This window comes from Cyprinus carpio, chromosome A23 (assembly GCF_018340385.1).
Source record: "Cyprinus carpio isolate SPL01 chromosome A23, ASM1834038v1, whole genome shotgun sequence".
NCBI lineage: Eukaryota > Metazoa > Chordata > Actinopteri > Cypriniformes > Cyprinidae > Cyprinus > Cyprinus carpio.
In genome coordinates this window covers 17,716,439-17,733,666 of record NC_056594.1, presented here as the reverse complement: position 1 = coordinate 17,733,666, position 17,228 = coordinate 17,716,439, and the positions used below count along the sequence as shown (strand labels likewise).

Sequence of the window (17,228 nt, the reverse complement as noted above, 5' to 3'; positions counted from 1 at the left end):
AGGTATTTGCTCAGTTCTCAGTGGTTCCTTCTACACTTACACTAAGAAAAAATAAGCTACCACAAGACAAGAAAATAAAATGAAACTTTCAGGTATAATACGCTTTGATTTGAAGGGTTTTCAAGCGTTATTAGGAATAATTGCCGGATGAATTAGACTGATGTTGAGGTGTGAGGTGTTGAGGTGATGTGTGGGTACTGCAATTATTAAAACCAGCGTGACCTTCAGTTGGAAGGTGCAGGTTTTTTCAGTCCATTTTTTTTTTCTTTTTTTTTTTTTTGGAGTGCAGAAGAGCAGGATTTTGCTCCTTTGGCATGCTGGCTCATAATGCTCTAACGCCCACTTGCGTACAAACACACACACACACACACACACACACACACACACACACACACACACACACACACACACACACACACACACACACACACTTTATACACATATGCAGGCTAACACAAGACGCTCTTCAGAGTTTAATTAGAAGCCTCTGTGTTGCTTTAAGAAGCATCTGTAAAGGAGAACGTGTGGGAGGAGGCTAATTGGCTCATAGTGCTAATTCAGCTCTGACCCTCAGCGATTCTCAGAGGCTGTGTATGTGTGTGGGCTGTGTGTTGAGATGTGAAGAATAAAGAAAGAGCAAAAGAAAATGATCAGCCCTAAAGGACAAACGGATACTCCCAAAACTCTTTTGTGTCTAACTACACCTCTCACCAACATCAACTAGCGTGGCAGCCCCAACATCTGTGTATCAACATCAGCCTAATCTGAGTCTGTAAGCATCTATGTAATTGAAAGTGGGATTCGCCAAATAAGTTTAAACAGCTACATTACAAAATGAGGTGCATCTTAAGGCTAAATGTCTCTCCCACTTCAACTGTCTAATTTTCATGAAACAACAGTATTTGTTAGAGCAAACATGAAACTGAAAGAAGCCCTATTACTTTTCTTACAGGTCTTATTGTGGATGGTTGATCGGTACATGTTGTTCTAATGACAAAATGTGTTCTATCAAATGACTCTCTTTTTCAACTGCCGTGACTAATTTTGAGGTGAGGCTCTCATCTCAGCACCTGTTCTTCTGCTAAACTCAAAGTCGAATTTGTGGAGAACCAAAAGGTTTTGTAACTGGCCCTATTCACTATTGTTCCAAGGCCAACCAGACCTGAAAACGTCAATGGTAGGCTTGCCTGGGTGGAATGTCTGCCAAAGAGATGTTTTAACCCTGGAAAGTCAGGGAACATGGGGGTCAAAGCTGTCTCCTGTCTGGCTAATTGGATGAGTTTTTAGTCAGAGATTGGACAGATTGAATCATCAAGCTGTTCCTTTACAAAGCTCCAGGGTTTTCTCTCATTGACTGTTAATGACCACTCCGTTTTCACTGCAAGACTCTGTGGAAAATCTTAGCTCTTCTTTACAATCGGACAACCGGTTTCTAAGAGCAAAAAAAAAATAAAAATAAAAAAAACGGCCAATGCACGGAGGTCATTGTGGGGAAGTGGACGCTCACTAGCATCAAAGGGAAATTTGGACCGTGGCGTCTGTTCTGCTCTGAAGACAGAGCGAGTTCTAGCATGAATTATTCAGTGTTTGTTAGAAATTGGGTGATATTCACTGAGACCATACAGATTTCCTCGCCAACTGAAAGTCCCCATGATGTACTGTGCGTGAATGCATCTTCCTTTCTGAACATTATTAGGTTTAAAAGAAGCATTTATTTTCATTCACACATCACTTTCATCGCTAGGTTTGTGTAGAATAGAAAAAAAAAATCAATTTGTTTCTTTCTTTCTTTCTTTCGCACAAAAGGAAACAGGCGGTCCTGGCAGTAGTGCCGAGGAGGAGTGCGACCGCTGTGGCCAGGCTCCCTGCTGATTTCCTGACAAACCTAGCATTACAGGACAATCACTATTCACTTTGTAAGTCTCCCAACTGTAATCTTAAATACAGGGTGAAGACACACTCAGACACACAGGACAAGACAGAGAGATTTTAAGAGCAATGTTTCGATTCTGGCAAAATCTAAAGAAGTAAACTCAATAGAGAACATTTTTAACATGCAGCTTAGAGAGGTCAGGCAACTGACAATGTGAATTAGTGTCTTGTAAGGATGTGCCGTAAGGACATAACTCAGTAATCTACTCTAGCACAGAAACAGAGATAAATATATATTTATTTATATATAAATATATATTTCTCAGTTCCATATTGGGGATCTTCAATCTACATCACACTTTGGAAAAACAAATACATTTTCATACAAAACAAATCTCCTTTTCTAAATGGGGATGGTTGACGACTTATTTGCATGAGGATATTGTTTTCTAAATTTTAATATCTAAATACAATCAGACTTCTTACTTACTTTATAGTGAATTTTTAGCTTTTTTCAATGAGTAAATAAGTCACCCAAACTTGTATGAATAACAAAACACTGAATAATTTCTAATAATAACAGCTCTACTACTACTGTTACAATGCTAACAGAAATAAGATGTACCGATACTAAAGTTCTCAGCATACCAATAGCCAATTATACAAAATGATATCTGCTGATGCTAACACAGATACTGATAGTTTAGTTATATTAAGGGGAAAACAAATCTCTCCCAATTATGCTGCAAACTACATGATTTATTCAAACATACAGTACATATATAATTAACAGTAAATATGTTCCCTGTAGTGTTTTTATAGCTAACTAATGAACTGTGAAGATTGGATAACTTTCCTGAGATAAAAGCAATGTTAAAGGGGTCATATGATGTTCCTAAAAAGAACATTATTTTGTGTATTTGGTGTAATGAAATGTGTTTATGCAGTTTAAGGTTCAAAACGACGACTAAGGTGAGACACTTAAGCAAGCCACCGAACCCCTAACTGCTCCCTGGATGCCGCAACAATATGGCTGACACTGCTCTGGGTGTACAGTATGTTCACGGTGTGTGTGTGTTCACTACTGTGTGTGTGCATTGGATGGGGTAGATGCAGAGCACGAATTCCGAGTATGGGTCATCTTACATGGCCACATGTCACTTCACTGATGTCTATTCATGTTAATGGACAGATTTTGAGAGCTGAGAGTTATTAGAAGTAACAAAGCACAGGGCTCATTGTAATAATTGGATGAGAGATGCATGACTAATATTGTTTGGTGAAGGGAAAACCGCTGTCTGCCATGTTTTCTCTCCCCTTTTGATTGACAGGATATAATCAGCCCTGATCATCAGCTGATTTTAAATCTGTGCATCTCTAGAAATGAGAATAACCAATATGGAAAAATATAAATACCAATAATATTGATAAGTATAAATAACAACAGAAATACCGATAGGGACCTATTCTCACTCTTAACTAGTTGCTAATTAGTATGGATATTATTAGCATATTGGCTGTTTATCAGTACTTATCAAGCACATATTAAACTATGACTATACCTCCATAAACTCCTAATTTGCGGCTTGTTAATAGTTAGTTAGGTAGTTGTTAAGTTTAGGTATGAGGTAGGATTAAAGGATCTAAAATATGGTACTGCAGAATAAAGCCTTAATAAATGCTTTATAAACTAATAAATGTTACTAATAAACATCCAATATGCTAGTAATATGTATGCTAATAAGCAACTAGTTAACAGTGAGAATTGGTCATTAAAATAAAGTGTTACCAATCAAATCAAGCTGGAATATTATTTAATATAACATATGATTATATAAACATATATTATATTATTGTCAAAAAATCATATCCAAAATATACTCCAAGGCTTTTAAAGCATTAAACTGATAGATTTCAGTTTGTTTTTCACACAGAGTGTGAGAGGACTTTGGAGCCCGAACGCACCCAGTCCTCATTTATTTTTAATTATATTAAAACAAGCAGCAATTATTTTATTTAAAAAAAAAAAACAAACACCTCGTGCATTCCACTGAAGAAAGTAAGTCATATGGAACGACGTGAGCTTAGAAAACAGTAGTTTCATTTCTGAGTGAACTATCCTTAAAAGCCAAATGTAGTTTTCACAGTGTTTCCAGTCTAGGATCTTCTAGGCACTGTTTTCCACTAGGTCTGCATGCATCCACATAACCTCTAGCCTACTGCATCTAGCCTGGAGAGATTTGGTTCCTTGGGTTTGTTCAGCTTGGTACCTGCTACAGTGTTAATGAACCCGATAATATCCAGCTTGTCCTCTAGAGCCCTATGCCCTGTTCAAACACCCAACAAGGTGAATCATCTCTCTGCAAACACCTGATGACTTCGTTTGCCGCTGGAAAAGTCAGATTTTTCCAATGAGAACTTGGATGCAATTGCAATACATGTGGAAATTTACAGAATGAAACTTATAGAGACCTTCAATACATAAGATACACTCTAAAAATATTTTTCAAAGTTTGAAATAAAATAAATATTATTGAAGTGTGTACAAGAAAATACTATTTCAGTTTTTTTATTTTTTATTTAATGTTTCATTCAGTGTGTGACTGAAATTTACTAGCAATGCGAAAATTGTGCGAAAAAAAAGAAAAACGTAATAACATAAGGCAAAAAACAAAACAGATAAAAATGACAAAATTATAAAAAATTACAAACTGAAAATATAAAAATAAAAGCAATTTCAATGCTTAAAAAAATTCAATAATTAAAAACTATTATAGTTTTATCAGTTATTTATATATGCTGAAAAAAAATGGTGTAGAATTTTTTTTCACTCAAATTGCTAGTAAATTTCACAATTAATTACAAAGAAATGGCAAGTAACAAACTTATTTAAATGTGACATTTTGAACAAGAAAGACTAAAATAATAATAATCTTTATTATTTTTACAATAATTGGTACAAGTAGTTTCTTGCATTGTAGGGATATTATTAAAAATGTTTAAAAAAGAAATATCTTTTTTCAGAATAATGCAGAAATATATATTATTCAGCATATTTATAGCATACTTTAACTGATATATATATTATTTTTATTTATATTAATATTTATTTTTTTCTCAGTGTAGCACCATACTAGCCTTCTCAGCATGCAGGGCTATTGTGTGGAAAACTTTCGCAAACATTTCTCAAAAAACGAAAGACAAACCTACCAAACATCTAATCACCACACAGTGAAGCTCTCGCTTGCAAAGTTGAAGGCCACACTTCTTCACCTTGAACTCAATTACTCCACTTTTGTCTTGCATCAATGAGTTTGAACTTCCTCATTCTAATTCTGTCCTCCTCCTCCTTATCCGCTGCTCCTCTCCCTCCCACCACCGACAGCTTTTCAGAAGTAGGCCGTGAGTGGGAGCCCCTTTCATATGCAGACAGTTTTGCAGGCCCTGCTACTGTACAGGGCTCCCAGAGGGGCCTATTATCAGTGACACCAGACTCCAGCGTAAAGGATTTGCAGAGCAGGGCAAAATCAGACGCTAGATCCCAGTGCTAGCTCAGTTATTAATGCCGCTCGTCTCGCAGGCACCCCCCGCTGCAGCTGCAGAAGCAGCAAAGGACATACAGTATGTGATGTCATAACCCTCAGCGCAGATACAGCCGCTGGACTTACAAACGGGTTTAATCTCACTGTGACAAGGAGAAGCTCCAAGTCAGAAGGTTCATGGTGCACCTCATATGACCATCCACACAATGTTGATGGAAAAGGTCTTCCCTGAACCACTTGAGGTCTGTGTAGATTTATTTCCTCCTCACACGTGCTCTAGGGGGAATCTCACAACACCTGTCAGGAACGTGTCTGGGTCATACATTACACATCCAAATTCTAAAGAAAAAAATGAAATATTGAAACGATATAACATAAAATCTACATGTATAGGACCAATAAGATTTTTGGTAACACTTGCAGCATTACAGCATTCATTAATTTAAGTTCTCAAATCTCAACATTTACTAATACATTTTTAAGATCAAAAAGTTGTATCTGTTAATTCACTGTGAACTAATATGAACATATATTTATTACCTAATAACTAACATTAGGTTAATAAATGTAAAAAATTATTGTCCATTGTTAGCTCATGTTAGTTAATGGATTAACTAATAGTAACAAATGAGACCTAATTGTAAAGTGTTGCCAGATTTTGTCCTTCATTTCGATATTTTCATGACAACTACAACTATGAAAACATTTTTGATATTTGAAATGACATGAAAAAACAAACAAAAAAACAGAAAATCAAAACTAAAACTGAAATAAAAATTCATGAAACCTAAACAGTAATATATATATATAAAACTAAAATAAACTAATAAAATGGCAAAAGCACAAAATAAAATGGCTAAAAATAAAGAGAAAATTAAAAAGAAAACAGAAAATATAAAAATAAAAGCCATTCAGAATATTAATAAAAGCCTTTAAAAATATGTAATATTTGGGCTTTATATAAATAATACATTACATAACATTTTTTATGAACTATTTATGGATTCATATTTTATTTAAATATATTTGTAGTGTATATTATTACACTTTACACAAAAATGCTAAAAAAAAAACTGTATGGATACTAAAAAAAATCTAAAATAAATATTTATTATAAAAAAATTTTTCACAAAAATGCATTGCAAAATAGTTACTGCTTAAAATATTTCATTTATATGTAATGAAATGAGATGTTAATAAAAAATGATTGTACTGAATTTAAAAACTGTAAATGAATTAAAGAACTGTAAAAAATGTTTATAATTATGCTAATTGGGGTGAAAATGTGCTTAATTGTTTTGAACATAATGACACAGTTCACAACACAATGGTTCTAAAAATAGGCTTGTTTATGCAAAATATAATTTATAATTTTTTTCTTAAAAATTTGATGTGAAATGTGACCTGCAATGTTCTGTGAGATTCATCCATAAATGTTTCTGCTGGTCTGCTTAAAGTTGCTTAGAGTCGAAGTCTACATTCAGTATCTCACAGTTTTAACTTAGCTAATTTCTTCTCGGCAACATGTGATAATTACTCTTTAGAATAAGAACGGCTAATTCTGAAATTGCGTTTGATCCCATCATGTGGCGTTCCATCCCACTTCATATATAAATTGTTTACTTTCAAACTGCAATGTTTTTTTTTTTTTTAAAGATTAGCCATTATCACACAATCCTTTGACCCAGCCTGAGAACAAAACCCCACAAAAGGCCTCGAGTCCTCCAGCAACCATCATTTCTCTCCAATAATGGCACGCATTTGTTGAGATGCAGTTATTACGCTGACAGACGAGTCAACCTCACTACGCAGATGTTGACTTTTCTCGCCCGTCTGTTGGGTTGTCTGAAAGGCAAGAACGGCTCAGAGTCAATTAGCTAAAAGAGAGATAATGATGAGAATAATCATGGTGATGGTGATAACAATGATAATTATGTTGACAATGGTAATGACTGAGGGGGACAGCATTTAGAAATGGCGAGGACGCTTTCTTTTAAATATCACAGATTTCTCTCTGTAGCTACAAATGACCCATTTTTGTGCAATGCACTCATGTCTTTTTGTTGGTTTGTTTTTTATTCTCACGAATTGTGTGAGAATTTTTTGTCAGTTTCTATCCTGCTGATGCCAAAGATGAGGGTTTGGTTAGTGTACAATTTATATTTAAAGAAAAGTTCATATAAGAAGAAACAAACAAGCTACTGTATATGGTTTATTCACCCTCATGTCATTCCAAACCCGTTGAACTTTCTTTCACAAAAGGAGAAATTCTAAAAAACATTCATACATGAGATGCAGGTTTAGAATGACATGACAGTTAATAAATAATGACAGAATATTTATTTTTGGACAAACTCACCAGGTCTTTGTAACATTGAGAGTATGCTTAAAACACAACATGTCAAGTAACATTGAGTGTTTGCCAAAGTGCTGATAAAAACCACTAAAACTCTCTCTTCAAGAACTATTTGATGACTATAAAAAGCATGTGCTTAAACCAAACGCCTTCCTGATATGCTCCAACCTTCTTTCTTCTATTCATCTCTGTTTGTTTCATTAGGTTGTATACTTAAGAGAAAGTGACTGTGACAGCTATAAAAACACCTGCTTTGAGCACTGCTTAATTTATGTAGTTACCATGGCAACACTTCATGGCACGTACAGAAAGCTATTTTATGGAAAAAGTTAACAAAACGTGAAAGTTAGTGGCAGATGAAACGTGATGCTTTTCATATCACTGGTGTAGAAAACAGTATTAAAAATACATTAGTATACTACAGGAGAAAATGTGGATAGTGATCACACTAGTGAATTTTTCACACTAGAATAAGCACATAAATTAATCAAAAATTTCCTCGGTTATTAAATGGGGCATGTTGTCACACTATATTAAGCAGTCACAATGAAACGAGTCTATTATAAGATTTTCAGCTAAATTTAAACACTACACAAATTAATAAACAGCAAAATATCAAACCGATTAGTACTGCATTTAATAAATAGTATAAATGTAAAAAAGTAGTGAAAGTGAAACCTACATGAGAACATTGGTTAATGCATTTAATAATATTAACTAACAATGAGCAATATAATATTTATTAATCTTTGATAACGTTAGTTAATAAAACAAAAACTGTTTATTATAATTCATGTTAGCTTAGGTCCATTAAATAATATGTACAGATACAACTTTTGATTTTAATAATTTGATTTTTTTCTCTTAAATCTTATTTCATTATGTCTGCCATTTTTTTAGTCTGCAGAAGATTATTTTGTTTGACATTTTTTTAGTTTGATGTTTATTGCGTAAATAAACAAACAAACAAATAAATATTTATGGTTTACAATTGCATTAGTTAACATTGCTTAATGCATTAACTATATATAACAAAGCAAAACAATGCTTTATAGCTTATTGTTAGTTAGTTAATGCATTAACCAGTGTTAACTAATTGAACAGTATCATAAAGTATAAACATCTAAAAATACATTCATTCATTCATTGATTCAGATCAGAATCAAATCCAAAGACAAACATAATGAAATAAGATTTAGTCAAAATACACATAGATAGATAGATGTTAAGACTGTTCTGAACTACTGTAGATGTTTAAAACCAAACAACAAGAAAATCATTGCTAGAGAAACCCCTATGACAGCTAGCCCCAGTCTGCTTTACATGCTAGCATTTCCCTGCAGGCGGTTGTGCCTATTTGTCCTTATTTCATTCTCAAATGAAATAAACTTCAAAGACCTTATAGCATTGTACTCACCCTGAGCTGCTTCTATTTTCCTAGATGCATTTGGCTAAGTTCGGCTATGCATTCTTGCGAACAGGAAATGGCTTTGGATGATAAGGTTGCGTTGATGGCCGGGAAGCGAGGATGTGGCGTGGCAGCTGAAGAAAGCTAAGGGAGGACAATGACAGGGCAAAGCGGGCCCATATAGATGAGGAAAGTAAAGTTCAAACGTTTCAGGTGCCATTTCCCCATTACGATTATCACCCCTACATGCGCTGATGATAAAGGCAGATAGAGTAAGCGTGAGTTTACTGCCAATATTGCTTTTAAAATACAGCTGCCCTTCAAGGCCTTTGAAAATGGCCATGACATTTGGAGGGAAAAATCTTAAAGGAATTCTCTTTATTGTGATGGCTATTGAAAACGACAACAGCAGCATATTCAGTGGCACACGGGGAGCAGCAGCGTCTCGCCATACAATTTACTCTGTGAACGTCACAGTCTTACAGCATTTCCACAAACCACCCTGAGAAAACGCTGGAAAATATCAGCAGCTCTTTCTGCTGCAATGACATTCCGCTTCAGTAAAAGGCAAACTATTTAAAAATCTTATTTCATTTTATTTGTCTTTTTTTTTTTTTTTTTTTGTCTGCAGAAGATTCTGTTTAATCACAGTCACTTGTAGTGATTCTATACTATTCCTGTGCTCTCAAAAAGCTAAATATATACCTTGGCAGACTTGGCAGAGAATGTCAAGCACTTTGTGTGCTCACATGGAGAATATGTAAATCTTTGAATCTATTTTGATATTTGGATCAGAGTTATCTTTGTGTTAATATTTTTGCACATGCTGTCTCATTGAAAACATCAGTGTATCAGCCAAGCCAATAACATATTTACAGACTCTCGTTTCCTCTCAAAAACAAATTCTGGTAAATGTTTGAGAAATCAGGCCTTAAGCAAAGATATTTAAATAAAAATACCTAACTATGAATGTAAAGGAATATTCAATTATTTAACAACCTCATGTCTAATATGTACAATGATGCACAATAAATCACTAGCACAGTCAGCTCTAATTTATGCATGATTATTATTATTATTATTATTATTATTATTGTGGCTGTTAATAATAATGATGATATTTATCATCTGTCTGCTATTTCATGTGGACCTTAAAGCATCACAATGTACTTGTACTAAGTTATTGAAACTGCCTGAACATGTTATACAAGTAAGCAATTAGTTGAAAATAACGGTTTTATTTAAATTTTTTATTTTTTTTTGCTGTAGCAGTTGTTAACTGATTGATGAGTTTACTCTTGATCACATTTTCAGTCTCTCCCACATGAGCCGTGGAGCTGATTGATCCCTTTTTCTTCATCCCCTCCATCCATTATTCCACCTGATCCCTCAATGAACTCTTTTCTCAATAGCCATCTGATTGTTGCCCTCTCTCAAACCTTTGTCTCTCACTTCCTCTATCTCCTACTTCCTTTCTTCTCTCTTAAACAGCTCCCACCTCAATTAATCACCTTCACCCATCCATCCCTCCATCTCCCCTTTCCCTTTATGAGACACTTCCAGTAATTGCACTGTTAGCTTAAGGGATGGCCAGGACTTTCCAAAGCAATCAGTGTGATTGGACGGGACTGCACCACTTGGCGTCTGTGATTTGATGTGATTGGATGGGGTTCCTGGAGGGCTTACCTGAAGGAGACAGGAGGGGATCAATCCGAAGGTCTGCAGGCTCCTGTTTGAGGCCTCAGGGCTCAAAGTCATTAACGAGAAGAGAATGTGTTTCAACCATCCAAGTCTTCATATTTCATTTCAGTGACCTGGAACCAAAAAAAAAGTCAACCACATCTTAATGATGCATTTTGGTATACATACATCTGGAAGAGACATTATGATGGTTATATGACTCATTATTCTGATAATTAATGGATAATAAAATATAGGTAGCTAATGATATTGCCAGTCTGCAGCAACAGCACCATGCATAAACCATCTCCTAACAACTTGTGGTCAAGTTTGTTTTGGGTTGAATTGGAGACCAGCTGGCAAACCCCAGTTTGATTGGGTTGGGTGGAAAAATATATCAGCAAACCAACTTAGGCTGGTGTGTTTGTCTTAAATGTCCACCAAAAACTTTCTAATGCTCAAGTTAGTCTGGTTTGATGGTTCAGAGGGGGTTTTAAGCACCTGAGACTTGAACATCAGCTGGCAACTATCTAAACCAGATGAACCAAAACTTCACCAGTTTTTTGGTGGCCAACTATATCAGCAGACCACCTTAGGCTGGTGTGTTGGTCAAAACCATTTAAACTGGATTTAACAGCAAGGCAGATGCTTCAGAAACACTCACCTGTGTTGGTGTGCTTTTTCAGACCATATTATTTGGGTTTGCACACTTTATTGTTATTTAGTGAGAGTAACATTACCATACAATTCCACAGAAAAAAAAAAAATATATGAAAATGAAAACATGCCTACGCTATATGAAAATGTTCCCAGTACTGTTTTCAAGGTACTTGGAAGGAAAATAGTGTGCATGTGTGTGAGTAAATAAGGAGGACGAATCAAGGGAGAAAAGAAATGAGAGAGCGAGAGAAAATAACAAGAGAAGAGTGCAACAATAAGCCTGAGCTGCATAGGCACAAATTGCCGTATCCAGCACAGGCTCTGCCATTATGTCTTAATGTATTGAAAACTGCAAGTGTCCATGCAGACCTCTAAACCGATGCATCACCATGGCAACCAGGCCCAGAGTAAAATGACAGTGTCTCTGTGTGTTTAGGAGAAATTGTGTGAAAGTATTGTGCGTGAAGTGTGTGTATAGAACATCTTTACTAATTTGCACCACACCAGTATCCTCACAATAGGCACACTGCTATTGATGCATTATTTTCCATTTACAATCTGAAGGACACAGCGGTGCACTTCAAAGATGCTACCAAATCACAGCGCTGAAGGATTGTGTCAAGAGTGAATTGAAAATGGGTTTCTGATGTCCTTTAAAAGCACAAGAAAACAGCAGCTGAACATAGGAGAGATGTCAAAAAGTGAAACACAATGTCAGGAGTTTTGAAAACAACAGCACCAGATAATTTATTCATTTTCATGTTTTTGTCTTTCTTAAAATTCACAAAAGAGAAAATATAACAGCTGAGAAAAAATTTCATGTAAGACAGTGGTTCTCAATTCCAGCCCCTGCTCTGAACATTTTGTATGTTTCTCTTATCACTTCAGACATTTGTGATCCTGGACCACAAAACCAGTCATAAGGGTAAATTTTTTGAAATTGAGATTTATGCATCATCTGAAAGTTGAATAAATAAGATTTCCATTGATGTATAGTTTGTTAGGATAGAACAATATTTGGCAGAGATACAACTATTTGAAAACCTGAAATCTGAGGGTGTAAAAAAAAAAAAAAAAAAAAAAAAATCTATTTATTGAGAAAATTGCCTTTAAAATTGTCCAAATGAAGTGATTAGCAATGCATATTACAAATTCAAAATTAAGATTTGATATATTTACAGTAGGACATTTACAAAATATCTTCATGGAACATGATCTTTACTTAATGTCCTAATGATTTTTGGCATAAAAGAAAAATGTATAATTTTGACCCATACAATGCATTTTTGGCTATTGCTACAAATATACCCCAGCGACTTAAGACTGGTTTTGTCGTCCAGGTTCACATTTGTTCTATTCGACCGTAATTGCCCTGCGAAGTGAACATTACAGGATATTCCACCATTCCAATTCGAAGGGAGTGTACAGTATATGTTCCATTCAAAGACATGAATTTAAATTATATTTATTTACAGAGTAATATAATTTCACACTTCTATAGCAAGTTTTTTCTGTGTGTGATGACATTGCAGTAGCACAAATCCGTGAATGAATGTTCCAAAGTGATGTAATGCTGCATTCACGCCATATCGTAATTACCTTAATTTTGAGATGACAACATGCAACGTTCTACTCAAAGCTGTTCATGTCCACTGACTTGGAATTATGCTTTTCTGTGGCAACACTATCAATGCCTAAACAGAGCCTGTGGTGGTCAGGTGGTATAGCGGTCACGTGGTACAAGTCGTAGCTCTCAGAAAACTCCCGGTTCAAAAGTTGTAATTATGAGTTCTACGAGGACGTGAACCCTTCTTGCAAGTGAAATCTCGTAATTACTTGAATTCCTATATGGCGTGAATGCACCTTAAACTTCAATGGATTTCCTGTGCTCAGGGAGTAGGGAGCAATGAAGACTGCTTAGGGACCCTGTCAATCAGAACACAGTTCATGCTTGGAGCTCTCTTCTAACGAGCTGGTTATCTGAATCAGGTGTGTTAAATAAGAGAGATATGCAAAATATGCAGAGCAAGGGGGCGCCAGGACTGGAAAGAGGCCTGTCTGTGATTTTTTTTTATTTCAGCCCCAGGAGGTTAAAGGTCATGTCCAAGAACTGGAGGTCTGAGGTTAGAAAGAGGTTATCACAGTCAGTTAGGCCAGGCTAACCGTGTCACTGCCACTCTCTCTGATTTCATTTTACCCACGTTCATACAGAGCGGCCAGTTCCGCGCCGCTGCCTGACCCCCCTTGTGCTGGAGTATCAGACCAGGTCACAGCACGACTGACACATTTCACAGTCATTATAAATCTCTGGGGTGGGATGTCCATCAATAGATCTATCTGATGAGGAGGTCTGCGTTTTCAGTGAGCTCGAGAGATGAATTAAATAAGCTCATTTTAGACAAGCAATAGAATTTGGGTTCATTGTTTCAACTGGCCAAATAAAAATCGAATTGACCCAGTTCAATCCAGCAGCACTGGTGTGGTTAATGTATTTCAACGAACCGTAAATAAGTGCAGTAAATGAGCAGGAAAAAATCAGTACTCGCAATGGACCAAACACTGAAATTTTCTTCATTAATTTGGACTGTATAGCGTGCACGCAGAAACACACACCTGTCTGTGTATGATAGGAGATGCATAAGTGGTAATATAGAAGAAAAAAAATGACTTTAGATTAGAAAATACAAAAGCAGTGGGTGGTCTGCCATCAGTATGCGGTTGAAAGAAGCCCTAGACAATTATCTATTGATTACATTTCTTAATCCAACAGTGCAATTTAATGGGATTTAGCTGGTAATAGGAAAGTTTCTTTGGCAAGAAGGAAACACAGATATTTTGTTGAGAAGATTAGTTTAATCTATTACTCTCCGAAATCACTAGGCAATTACACAATTGTCTCATTAAGAAAGAAAGACTATGAGCGGTAACACTGGCGACTATAAAGTGAACCTTCTAGTGTGCACCAGTAATCCCAGCTGACACATTGACACCATAACAGAACTTTGAACTCACTGGAACTCATAGTACAGGTCACAGCAACAAGTCAGTGTAAACATAAACTGCTCTGTAAAACAAGATCGCAATTTTAATGGTAAACGTAAAAAAATGCTATGGTAAAAACCTGCTTCGGATAGTTCATCTAAAAATACAAATTCTGTCATCATTTACTCACCCTCAAGTCGTCTCAAAGCTGTATAAGTTTCTTTCTTCTGTTGAGCACAAAAGAGGATAATTTAAAGAATAATGGTAAGCAAACAGTTGACGGTAGCCACTGACTTCCATAGCATGGAAAAAAATACTATAGAAGTCAATGTAAACCATCAACTGATTGATTACCAATATTTAAGAATAAAGAATTGTGTGTTCAACAGAAGAAATAAACTCTTACAGCTTTGGAACAACTTGAGGGTGAGCAAATAATGAATCTGTAATAAATCTAAAGGGATATTTCATGTAATCTTACTGTTAAAAAATACTGTTAAATTTAAATTTTTTTTGGAAATGAAAAAGAAGAAGCCATCTCATAATTTATAGTGTAAAAGCATAAATTTACACCAGAATTCCCTGTATGCAACATTGTATTATTTTTGATTGAAATAATTTTCTTAGTTTTTTTCTTACCGGTTACAGCTACATTACACACTGCATCAAATGTAATTTTCAAAAATCCATAATAGGGGCACTTTAAGTTAATGTTTATTGCATCATTTAGGTGTCATGTTTGTTACATGATGATGTTTTGTATTAGTGTGCAGCTTCTATAAATTACTATTTACCTCAGCATCAATTAATGAAACATAGTTTGTAGATTATAGACAGTGTCGAATTTTACATTTATACAAAAACATGAGGGTGCTTACCTGTGCATAAGGTATTTTGGGTCTCTGTGATGATCTGCTCTCTACATTTGGCTCCAGTTGGATCATAAACCTGGAGAAAATCATAAGTTCAATCATTTGGAAAAGCACACCTCACAAACCACACAACTGGAGTGATTTTCTTTTGAATGGCTAATTTTTTGCTAAACAAATTTCAGGATTAAGTGCTTTGCAGAAGTGCACTACGGTGGCAGGGGCTTTTGGAAGTACTTGAGCCTGTTTCCTTGGTTGGCAGAAGGTTCCATGGCAATACTGATACACGTTGTTATTTTGACTCATTTTTGTACTATTGTGCTTGATTTATTCAAGTTAATGGAATGTGGAAGTTAAAGGTGAAGTGTGCCATTTCTGGGATGCTAGGTGAACCTAAACGGAGTTGCAAAAATAATAACAGGTCCAAATATTTATGCCTTCTGCCATTACTTTAGATGGTCCCGCCCCCAAACTCAAGCTATTGGCTGAGCCAATGTTTCTGTGTGAGGCTGGTTTGAGATGCAGAAACAAACAGAGTAATGATCTGATAGTGCCACAAAGCCAGTGTTTGCACTTCTATAGAGTAATGAACATTACATATTTGCCTTAACGGTATTTAAAAACCAAAAAAAAAATTATATATAAACTTTAATACATGCCATTAAACAGTATAAAGTACTGTAATAAATAAGCTGTGTTTATTGCATCTGTCCAGTGTTGTCCAAGATCATATTTCCTGTAAAATTAAATTCTCCTTTGTAGTTATTTGCAATTCCTGATCAAAAAAAAAAAAAAAAAAAGCTAGATTAAAAGTCTCTCTTGAACTATCTAGCTACATTCTAACCTGTATAGTTTGCCGCAGGGATGACATTTTTGTAGGGCAAAACCCAGAAAAAAGTTTTTTTTTTTTTTTTGCTTTTTAACACTTCTGGATATATGCCACAAATTAAGTCTGTGGTTAAATATTTTCATGTTTTATTCTACGACATAAAATGCTTCGTAACACCCGCCTTGTGATTTTAGATTTTAATTTTTCCTTCTTTTTTTTTTTTTTATAAGCTGAATGGGTCTACAGAGGTTGTCAGAGACATTAAATATCACACCGAACATGTAAACTCTACTCTAGTAACTTCTGTAAACTCTAGTAACTCTAGTTGTGTTTATAATTGTGCTATTGCAGAGTATTCTAACTCAAACTTTCAAGAAAACGTTTGTAAATCTTGACAAAAAGTTGTCAGAAGCTTTATGGTGGTGATGTTGAAGTCATGTGACCATGGCATAGTGTGTTCATAGCCTGTTTAGCTTTTTATTTCTGCCGATTGTATCTAGGCTTCAAAAATCATAAAAGATTATCATGATGTACAAAACATGTAAGAATCTTCTGTTGACTGAGCTGATTAAAGCCAATGGAAAAATTTAGTTGGCTTTATGTGTGTTGGCTTTTTTATATTTTCTTCACACAATTTCTCTCTCTCTCTCTCTGTGTGTGTGTGTGTGTGTGTGTGTGTGACAAACAGACAATTTACCTTTTACTACTTCATTGTCACTTATCCATAATAAATGTGACTGATCAAACTACCACTAAAATTATTTTTTATTCCTCAGGCTAAAATCCCATCCATTGCTCATGGGCTAAACATTACGCTCAAGAGCAGCTTTTGAAGCTCATACAACAGGAGCATAATAGTGCATGAGAAATGTGAATAATACAATTACGCACAACCTTGAACTTGCAAGCTGGGTTATTTATGACGGTGGTCAGATATAATTACACATTGATCGAGTCTCCTAACAGCCTGTGGTGAGAGTTAGATTGACCCTGCACTGAAATAATATACCATCCTAATGAATGATCAGTG

At 35.3% G+C, this 17,228-nt stretch overlaps 1 long non-coding RNA gene across 1 annotated transcript in view; it reads right to left on the bottom strand.

The window, feature by feature from the left end:
- Positions 1-15,497, bottom strand: part of LOC122135109 — a 47,588-nt gene extending 32,091 nt beyond the window's left edge. The window contains exons 1-2 of the long non-coding RNA XR_006153340.1: positions 15,379-15,497; positions 10,865-10,992 (exon numbers count right to left, since the gene is read on the bottom strand). This is a non-coding gene — a long non-coding RNA (uncharacterized LOC122135109). The remainder of the gene's footprint in view (positions 1-10,864; positions 10,993-15,378) is intronic.
- Between the last annotated feature and the right edge of the window lie 1,731 nt (positions 15,498-17,228).